The sequence below is a fragment of the Desmodus rotundus genome, chromosome 7, assembly GCF_022682495.2.
Source record: "Desmodus rotundus isolate HL8 chromosome 7, HLdesRot8A.1, whole genome shotgun sequence".
In the NCBI taxonomy this organism is placed as follows: Eukaryota; Metazoa; Chordata; class Mammalia; order Chiroptera; family Phyllostomidae; genus Desmodus; species Desmodus rotundus.
The window spans coordinates 54960502-54971609 of NC_071393.1; the positions used below are offsets into that span (position 1 = coordinate 54960502).

The window sequence follows — 11108 nt, forward strand, 5'->3', positions numbered from 1 at the left end:
TTTCAACGGAAGAATTTAGAATAATTGGATGGTGCATGATGCTCATCAGCCACAAGGGTTTCTTGCCATGCTGTCTGGAACAGCAAGAATCATTCAAGGGCATTTAGAACCTTGAAAAGCATCACTGAAAAAGAAAAGTCAGTTTCTACATACTGAGCGCAGTCATGTCTCCTTCCTCCTGGGGCTGTGTGAACCTGTTCAGTCTTGCAAAAAATATCTGTAGAGCACCTACCACCCGTGGGCACTATCTAGGAGCTAAGGAAGCATCGATGAACAAAATAGACAAAAAAATCGCTGCTTTCATGCAACAAGCTTCTTACTTAGGGGAGACAAACAATGCATAAGTAAAATATATACTTTGCTGATAGTGATAAGTGCTATGGAGAAAAATTAAGCAAGAAAAGGTAATTAAATAATATAATATATGTGCCTATCACCGTATAAGCATTTAAAATATATTAAAGGGCTTTTCTTTCCATTAACAAAAGCTCTGAAAGTTATTTCCTTGGTTTGGGGATTGAATTTAAGGAAAAATCACATCTCTTCTTGGGGGAGTAATAATTTTAACTCACAGAATCTGAGTAGTGAAATAATAACAACTTGTATTTATCAAATACCAGCTTTGTGCCAATAAGTTTACATAAAAATACTTCATTTCATCTTGTAAAATGAGTACTTTTGCCATTTTATATATGGGGAAAATGACACTCTGAGAAGCTCAAGATCACAGATCTAATCATTTTATGTTAGAGCTAAGATTCAAAGTTAAGTGTCCCTCGCTCCAACATCCACCCTGCCAGGCTAAGAGGCTGAGGACCAAGAAAACGGTAACATAACCAGCTTAAGAAGAGACATGTTCCTCCAATTTATTTTTACCTTAGAGAGGTTTTCTTTTTTTTCTTTGCCCTGATTTGTATTATTAGGTTTATTTGCTGTAAATGTGAGTAAACATTTTTTGTCTTAACTTTTTAATCATTCTTTCAGAAAATAAAAATCGTGGCCTCTGGCATGATGATTTTCTCTGGTTCCTAGATGCTAGATCTGAATGCCATCCTGTGTACATACCACGTGTGCCTGATGCCCAAACAAGAGAGAGCAAGCTGAGTGCTATCTTTCGGCTTGAAATGAAAACAAATGATCCTTTTAAAAGATACTCTAGAACTTCAAATGGTGATGGATAGGTCACATGACCAAACCTAATGTGATTTGTTTGCAATGGTTTGCCCCAAATGAGAGGTTTCCATTTTGGGTTTTGGAACCCTAAAATCCAACAACTGACACTCACATATGTGCACAGACCGAGGGTCTCCATGCAGGAGATTAGCGGCGAGGGAGGTAGGCAGACCGGGTGGGCCTGTGAGAGCAATGGCCTTGTTTTCCTTCTTGATTCACTCCATCTCCTGATGCCCTAACCCTAAACACCTTTTCAGTTTGGTTAGGCAAAGTTCAAATGTTTAAAAACCATGTTATCAGTTATTCATTACTAAATTAGTGAAAACAATAACAGCTTAATTCACTAATTTGATTCTTCATTGGTGCTCTAAGCAATCATGCCTGGTTTTGTGGTTATTTTTATTGTTAGCTTTATTTTCAGAACCGTTTATTCTCTTTAAGCAGCTGCTTTTCTGAGACGGGTATTTCCCTACAGTGTGGCAGAAGCGCATGCCACTCCTAGGCAGAGCTGGGGACACGTGCACCTCTCTGGCACCTTGCTGTGTTGCTCGCCATCTCACCACCGCCTCCCCTTATTTTTCTTTACTTTTAATTAAAAATGAAATGTAATAATAACACTAAAGAACAAATTATTGTAAAACTACCTTTGCACACCCATTTCCATGTGTGCATAGTCTTCCATCAATAAGGCTCCGCTGTTTTAATTATTTCTAATTGATGTCCCACACAGACTGCCTACAAGAGTGACTAATATGAGTTTTAAAGAGTTGTTCCTTTTCATTCACACACACGAAAAAAATAAACAGTTCAAATACAGCAGAAGAGTCGAGTTCGCTGTCACAAGCTACAGTGTTATTTGGCTTTTGATGGGTTGTCTTTGTGCTCATATGGTGGGGATCAATGGTGGCAGAGAGACAGAGGTCTGGGGGACTGCTAACGGGGAGGGCCGCTGGGGTTCAGAGCTCTTGCAGAAGGGGACAGTGATAGGAGGCTGGTGGGGTAGAAATAAACTATGAGCAATATGAATTGAAAAGGCTCAGTGTGTGTTTAGGGGTGGAGGGGAAAATAATTTTGAGTGGGCCAGAAAAAGTAATGAGTTTATTTAAGAAAAAATAGAAGCTCCATCTTGGTACCTGCAGACTAAGGGAAGAACTGATCAGGACCTTCCACAAGCAGAGCCCAAACAACAGTGTTAAATCTGTGACCAGCCCTCCAAATAATATATACACGCATGCCTTTGGTCACCCTAACTTGAAAGTGCATGTTCCTTCAGCACGTGATCTCGGACATGGTAGTCATTTTACACACATTTGTTGATTGCTGACTACTGGTGAAATTGTCTGAAGTGGCTGGTTTTGCAGCTGGTACAGTGGTGAATGTGGTAGGCATTAGGATTGTTTCAGGGTATAGAGTATGGCCGTGAGTTCTTATTTCACTGCAGTCCTCTAAGAGATAACAAGAGTCAGTTTTAGATTTTTCAGGTTCTTGTTTACACTCAGCCAAAAAACAAAAACAAAATTACCTTTTTCCTGTATGCCAAGTGTGGTCATTCATGTGAACTCGCTCACAGTTCTCCACACACCTGCAAATTAACACGGCCACTTCTCACTGTGACACCATGGGTGGAATGCTTCACCTACTGCAAAGTCCAGGAGTCTGTCACCAGTATCTCGTTAGTATAAACAGTAATGGCAGATCCGGACTTACGAACATTAGCATGGCTAGAACTGCCCTGTTGGAGAAGGGTTCATTGTAAGTATTGACCGTAATTCCCTTTTTAATTAAAAAAAAAATGTGAACTTTTCCTGTAGTAATATAACTTCAAATCATAGGCCCCCAGCCTCCAGGAAAGATAATAAAATAAAAGGATAATGCTAAAAAAATACCCAGCCAGCATAAAAATGTTGTTTAATTTAAATGAGTTAAACAAAGAAGGTGATAAAAGTAATCAAGAAGTAAAAGAAAGGGCAGGAGAAATAATATAAACAACGAACCAATAGGATGGTTAATTAGCTTGCTTTGCAAAGAAGATTTAATTTCTCCCCTGAAAGCAATGGTGGTGACATATAAGCCATACCTACCAAATATCTCCAAGTGTAATGTAATATGTCCCCCATTGCCTATAAAAGAAATGCTACTGAATTACTGAGCATGGTGCTGAATTGCCATGGATGCCTCTGATTACCAGGAACAGGTGCTTGGCTCTGGATCGTTTTGACAATGGCCCTTTAGGTTTTTTTAAGCTCTACAATTTCTATTTGAATTGTTCCAGAGCAGACGTCTCAAACTCAAATACCCACAGGGCTCAAGCAGCAGCACTGGGGATAAATAGACGGGAATTGGGGGAGATCATTACAATGTGGAGAATACTGCTCCTTCTAAGGCAGTCAAGTCTTGCCAAATGAGCCACATCACCTAACCTTAATGACAGGCCTAAAACTCAGGTTTGTGTGTCATTTCTTTTTCTATCAAAAGGACCATATGGGACTAGCTACATAATTTTTAGGGTCCAGTATAAAATGGAAATGCAGAATTCCTTGCTCAAAAATTATTAAGAATTTCAAGATGCACTAAACCCAATGCAGATCCCTCTGAGCACAGGGCTCCATGGGCCTGCACAGGTTGCAAACCCATGAAGCCTGCCCAGGAGCAGTACGGCCCAGGAGCCATACAAACACTCTGCAGGCCCACATCAGCTCATGAATCACCCAGTTTGAGACCCTGTTGTAAAGGCTCCACAATCTCTCATTATTTCCCCTTATGACTCAAAGCACACAGTTGCAAGATGACTGGAAGAGTTTGGATTATGTGTTCTTAATAACAGAATAAAACATGGCTGGTGGCTTATGAAGAAAATAAGGTCTCTCCTTTGTCCATATCAAGTCTTAAAACCAACTGGAGGATTCAGCTGCTGACACATGTGTTTGTGAGAAAGAAATCTTGTACCTTATTAATTCAAAACACCTAAAAATCTATAGCTATGACCAAAGTCCTATAAAGAGTGATATTCTGAAGGCATAAGTAGATATACTTCGGCTCCTTGCACAACCAAAAGAAAGACAACAAATTTAAAAACAAAAAATAACCAGAACTGCCACAAAATCGAACTGTTTGGAAGTCCAACAACCAAAGAGTTAAAGAAGAAACATTCATTCAGACTGGTAGGAAGGGCAGAGACGGGCAGCCTGGATGGAGAAGACATGCAGCAAGGCAGTGGCTGGAGGACGGGGGCAGGCAAGGAGGCAGCGGCTGGTGGACCAGTCGGTCCCACATTTGCATGCAGATAAACTGGGAGGAACAACTGCGGAACAAGACAGACTGCACAACCCAGGGTTCCAGCATGGGAAATTAAAGCCTCAAAACCACTCACTGTAAAAACCTGTGTGGATTGTGGCAGCCTCACAGGAGAGTTCATTGGAGAGAACAAACAGGGTCCTAAAACATACACAAACCCACCCACCCTGGAATCAGCACCAGAAGGGCCCAATTTGCTATTGGGTAATGGGGAAAGTGTCTTAAAGCCAGTGGAAAGCGGAGCAAGCAGCATTGTTCCCTCTCTGACCCCTTCCCTACATGCCCTGCCCTGGTGAATGTGAAAGGTTCCACCCCTTACAAAGTAATGGGTGTACCAAGTAAAAGAAATATGGCCCAAATGAAAAAACAGATCAAAACTCCAAAAATATAACTAAGCGATGAAGAGGTAGCCAAGTGCTATCAGATGCACAGTTCAAAACACTGGCAATCAGGAGGCTCACAGAAATGGTTGTGTATGGCACCAAAATAGAGGAAGAAGTGAGGGCTATGCAAAGTGAAATAAAGAAAAATATATAGGAAACCAACAGTGAAGGGAAGGAAACCAGGACTCAAATCAACAATTTGGAGCAGAAGCAAGACATAAACATTCAACCAGAACAGAATGAAGAAACAAGAATTCAAAAAAGCAAGGAGAGGCTTAGGAACCTCCTAAGGGTCCTAACAACTTTAAACATTCCAATATCCAAAACATAGGGTTGCCAGAAGGAGAAGAGGAAGAGCAAGAAATTGGAAACTTATTTGAATAAATAATGAAGGAGAACTTCCCTAGTCTGGCCAATGAAATAGACTTCCAGGAAGTCCAGGAAGCTCAGAGAGTCCCAAAGAAGTTGGACGCAAGGAAGCACACACCAAGGCACATCACAGTTATATTACCCAAGATGAAAGATAAGGAGAGAATCTTAACAGCAGCAAGAGAAAGGGAGAGAGTTACCCACAAAGGAGTTCCCATAAGACTGATTTCTCCAAAGAGACCTTACAGGCAAGAAGGGGCTGGCAAGAAGTATTCCAAGTCATGAAAGGCAAGGACCTACATCCAAGATTGCTCTATCCAGCAAAGCTTTCATTTAAAATGGAAGGGAAGATAAAGTGTTTCCCAGATAAGGTCAAGTTAAAGGAGTTCATCATCACTGTGCCCTTAGTATATGAAGTGTTAAAGGGACTTATCTAAGAAAAAGAAGATCAAAACTATGAACAATAAAATGACAACACACTCACAACTATCAATAATTGAACCTAAAAAATACAAAAACAAAAACAAACTAAGCAAACAACTAGAACAGGAACAGAGTCACAGAAATGGAGATCACATGGAGGGCTATCAGTGGGGAGGGGGAAAGGGAGGGGAGAGAATGGGGGAGAAAGTACAGGGAATAAGAAACATAAATGGTAGGTAGAAAATAGACAGGGGGAGGTTAAGAATAGTATAGGAAATGGAGAAACCAAAGAATTTATATGTACAAGCCATGGACATGAACTAAGGGGGGTGGGGGAGGAATGCTAGTGGGAGAGGGGCTGCAGGGCAGTGGGGAACAAAGGCGAGAAAAAAATGGGACAACTGTAATACAATAATCAATAAAATATACTTTTAAAAAAGGTGATATTCCCCTGAAAAGCCTTCCCGCTCATAGCCCATGTACAGAGTGGGGTTGTGCAATTGCCATCAAAGAGGAATGGTCAACCTGCAAGTGATTGTCCCAAGTCAGACATACCTGACACGTGAGTGAATGTGCACGTGAAAAATTTCATGAAAATTTATGAAAATATAATCATAGTTTTGAATACATTAGTTAATATGATAATTTAGAGAAAGGCTTCCCATTTAAAGTGCTGTTTGTAAAGCACACGAGGGTGAATGGCTGGAGGTAACTGGTGCACTTACCCCATGTGACACATACCTCCGCTGGCATGCTGGCCAGAACTTTTGATTTAGAGGGCTCTCTGGACAGAGTTTTTAAAGCTGAGAAATTTTTTTATAAAAATTAAAAATCTCTCTTTAATCAGCCACATATATTTCATATTTCCATAGGTCAGTTCAGCTGAAATAGATGTGTACTTCTTGGTTGATTATAGTTATAGTTTTCAGAATAGCATATAACAAAAAAATGCTAATGCCATTTAGCTTTGTGCACACCCAGCAAGATTCTAATCCAAACAGAAGCAGAAAAAAAAAGTTCTCACTCAATGCAGTTATTTTACCAGTATATGTGGACCATATATGCATTTGCACCTATCCATATGTGCAGAGATAATGAGTTTATCTATTAGCACATGGAATAGAAGTAAATAGAAATAAAAACAGTATTACAATATCAGAGGGAATAAATTATTCCACTACAAATATACCTGCTCATTTTTGCCTCCTGCTGTAGAATGCAGAGGGAGAAAGATTTGCTACGGTCCTATTCACTGCTGCATTCACTGACACTGTGTGGAACATAGTAAATACTCAATAAACACTTGTTGAGTTGAATCCATAGGATCAAAACAAATTATCATTCACTAATTCCAGGACTGGAAAGAGAAGAAAATGAGACATGTAGCAGGTCAACCAACTTCCCTAAATTCCACTGGCTTTTTTATTCCTTAATTGGAAGCTAATTCCCTTAGTCACCGCACCTGGTAACTGGGTTGCTTTCTGATCAGCCTCTCATTCCTGTACCTCATGCAGACATGAACTTGAGCCTCCTTGGAGCAGGCTAGGACAAGGGTTAACTTCCTTCCAGAACCTAGAAAAGGCTAATGAGCTCTGTGGAATAATATGTCTAAGTATTCACCATACCAGAATCAATATCAATGGACCATCAGTGTGTGCATTAGCCCACAGTCAAACAAAGAACAGCCCTTGGAGCCCAGTAATGACGCTGGGCGTGGGTAGCTGGGGATGGGCAAATGATGCGGAGATGACTGTATCAGCTCTCCTTAAACACAAGGCTTCCAGGATGTTGCACAAGACTGCCATTCTTGTACTTTGTCAGAGATAGGGAGCATCTGGATTCAGCCACTGATACACTCAGCGAAATAACTCTTTTATCTTCTTGGCCAAGAGGTGGATTCAGAGTACACCTTCCTCACCGTGAGAGGTTTCTCCTCTATCCTTGCCTAGTGTTGGCAACGAGTGCAAATATCTTAAAGTTAGCAGGGCATGACATATGAAGCCAATAAGACAGGTAAAACAAATTTGAGTCATTACTGACTCAGGTAAGACCTGCTTTCAGTGCAACTCTACCGTGCCCACGCTCATTTATGTAGCATTTCCCATATGCTAATCCTACTAGAAGAATATGTCAAACAAGGGTAGTGGCACAAAGTCTGAGCATTAATTCTGCATCAGAGTAGGATCTGACCATGAATCATGCTCATTCCTGCAGTAAAACTGATCTCAGTGTTGTAAATGGGATTTCATTCTGCACGTGAAATCTGCTTTTCCAGTTAGAACGAGAAGGGGTGGGTGAGTGTGAAGAAGATGACTGATCTGTATAGTATGCACAGTTGAGATGTTATGAAACTTAGATGACTGGGTAAGCACGAGGGTGCCATAGTCAAATCACAGTGGTTTGAAATTATGGACCAATCACTTCTTAACTATGCAACCTTGGCCCTTGGTCAAATTTGTTAACCTGCCTAAGACTAAGTTTCTGCAAGATGTGAATATTAATACCTAATCCTACAAAGACTATTAACTCTCTACCTCATAACATCATTATAAGAACTAAATAATATATATGCATATACAATGCTGAGTCCAGTGCCTGATATATAACAGCTGAATAAAAGATGGCTGAGGTCTTTATGATCACTATGTTTATCACCTCCACCATGGACAAAGTAACTTCTTTGTAACTTTGCAATTCGATAAAGAAAGCCATAAAAGCATGGTACTTCTTGTTAGCTTCTTGTGAGGCTTCCATAGTCTAAGCTGGACCACACAGTGAGGACGCTCACGATGATCTTTCACTTGTCACTGTGAAAAAAATTCTCTAGATTCTAGGAAGTTTCAGTGAAACACCACTAAATGTAGCCATGCAGCAATCACTCCCTTCCCCCATACTCACTTGCCCCATCTGCCCCTTGGGGATATATTAAACATAAAACTAAGGCAACTGAAATAGACTTCGCCAGTAATTAAGGCAGGCAGCTAATCAAAGAGCAGCACGGGCTGTGGCCCTGTGCGAAGAAACCGAACACCAGGATGACAGCTCCCATTGCTAGGGCTTTGTTCTCCTGGATCCAAAAAAAAAAAAAAAAACCATAAAAGCACAAAGTTGAGGAACTGTAACTGCATTTTCAACATTTGCAGTGGCAGGGGGAGATTACAGGCTCTTCTGAACTAGAAGCATATTCCACCAGACAACTGCGGCAGCCCACACCCACCAGCACCGCTTCCACTCTCAAAGCATGACTGCACTTTTCTCCAACACCGCCCTTAAGGAATCTGGCTCTGAAGACTTCCAGTAATTGTACAAGTCACCCATGATGAAGCAACTAAGAGTACTGTTAGACAAAAGAAATAAAAATTAAGCAAATAAAAAACTCATTAAAATGCTGCCTTTGGTTATTTTTACTCCTAGTAATTCATGTTACCAAACAAGTCTTTCTTCATTTCCTTGGAAGTAATACTTTAAAAGAATTCTAATGGGCACTGAGTGATTTTCTCTAGACTCGTAATCCAGCCACTAGACACACTGGCCCTTCCCCCATCACCATCTAGGACTCCTCCCTGTCACCTTAGAGCTTCTGACTTAGCTGCGTTCACACCCAGCACTCCCAGCAGAGCTTTCTGTTCACATTAGATGACAAAAAAAGCAGGCAATGAACGGTTCATGCTCCTAAGTGCTTGCAATAAAGCCAGGCTGAGCTGACCTCTCCCATCCCATACAGCTGCATGTCAGCCACATAAGCTTAAAGGACCAAGAGTAGCATGTGTGTGATGTGTATAAAAAAACTAATTAAAATCTGAGGTCTTTCATTCCAGCTAGTGCCTAATGGGACCAATATGCCTGACTCTGTGCAAAAAAAAAAAATCACTCCAAGCTGGCTAGAGGATTGCCCTTCCTGCTTCCTATGATGCATCCCTTTCTGGCCCAACAAACAGCTTAAAAGAAGAAGACTCAGGGTTGCTATTCTTTCCTATAAGACTTCTCAAACAAAAACTATCAACTCAGCAGCACTGAGGCAAAAGACCACTCCCTGATTCCAAGTGGACATATTGATCAACTGAACTGACATGTGCCTCTTCCCTTCCCTCCCTTTGTAGCAATCAGCTGCACCAGGGAAACCCATTTCATTTCCCAAAACAAAAGACAACACACTGCTCCTTATCTGACATTGTCAGACCACATATTTTTTAGGATACAAAATACAAAGAAAATGCCCAAAGACAGAGATGGGAGTTGAAATGAAGATGGTACATGTTTACCAGGAGTTTCTGAATTGAGTTCAGCTGTATTCAGCACACTCACTGAGGACCCTGCTATGTATGCATCTTACCAGATTCTGGCTAAAGTTAAACAAACATAGCAGCACCACCGCCACTTCCCGAGGCTCTCATCAGGGCTACCCTTCCCAGCAACTGCCGCAGAGAGGAACCTCGTTACAAGTCAGCCTGCAAACAACTCCGGCTATTTTACAGACTAGCAAGAGATGGAAAAACATCGTGGCAGTCCTTCAACTAACTATGAAGGACATGGCTTGAAGGACTATCATATAAATCAAAAGGCTCAAGTAATTTTATTTGGTTTGTTGGGTCCTCAGGTTTTTAATAAATTCTGTCTTGCAAGAGATCCCCTTTCACATCAGGGTTATGTCAAATGCTTATTCAGCAGTCATTCCTTGCCATGGAGAAACTAAAACCCAACCGAAGTAAATACTGAATTTCATGCTGCAAATCACTAAATATTTCATAAATCACAAGAGCAAATAGGGGATCAATTAGCTCTGCCCCATTAAAAATACATATGTATATCTTTACAATGTTGAAAAACTGTAAACAACTCATTTTAGAGCCTATTTGGGGGTTTACAATAGGAAATTATCTTATGTTGATGAAAAATTCCATGAGAACACTAAAAATAGGCACAGATGGAGCAAGAATAATTTCATACATTTTGATTTCTTTATGATTCTTATAGGCCTTTGTCTTAACCCAGCAGCCTGAAAAACAGATTTAGGTAAAGCAGCCCTTCTTTCCCTAGTCCATTTTAAGCAGACAACAACCCCCATCTCCGCCTTAGCAGACACAGACTAACCAACAAAACAACCATGCAATTCATGCCCAGACATTTAACACTCACCATCTCCTGCTCCCACTGTCTTCTTTTGATGTTTACAGCACATCTGTAGGATGCAATACTAGGAGATGCCTTGTTTGACCTGCTGCATGATGCTGTGACATCAGTTCAGATGATGCAGCTCATTATGGGAAAGACTGCTGTTGCTATGGCAACTGGGATGTGCCAGGAATCCTTGCTGCATTTCCAGTGGAGCCTGAGACAATACGGAAGCCCTGTAAGAAACAGACGATATGCAAAATTTAGACCAAAGGAAGAGGATCCCTCATTGGACTAACATCCATAGATTTAAAAGGGATTTCCCTGAAGGCACTTCAGAAAAAATAAAAATTA

General features: G+C 40.8%; 1 protein-coding gene across 2 annotated transcripts in view; it reads right to left on the reverse strand.

The window, feature by feature from the left end:
* The window catches only part of AKAP6 (A-kinase anchoring protein 6), a 476021-nt gene extending 465131 nt beyond the window's left edge, over positions 1-10890 (reverse strand). The window contains exon 1 of one of the 2 annotated variants that reach the window (XM_045188183.3): positions 10779-10882. The gene's annotated coding sequence lies outside the window, so the exon portion shown is untranslated. Of the gene's footprint in view, positions 1-10778 lie in introns of both variants that reach the window. The other variant, XM_053928192.2, reaches the window with a different exon arrangement.
* Between the last annotated feature and the right edge of the window lie 218 nt (positions 10891-11108).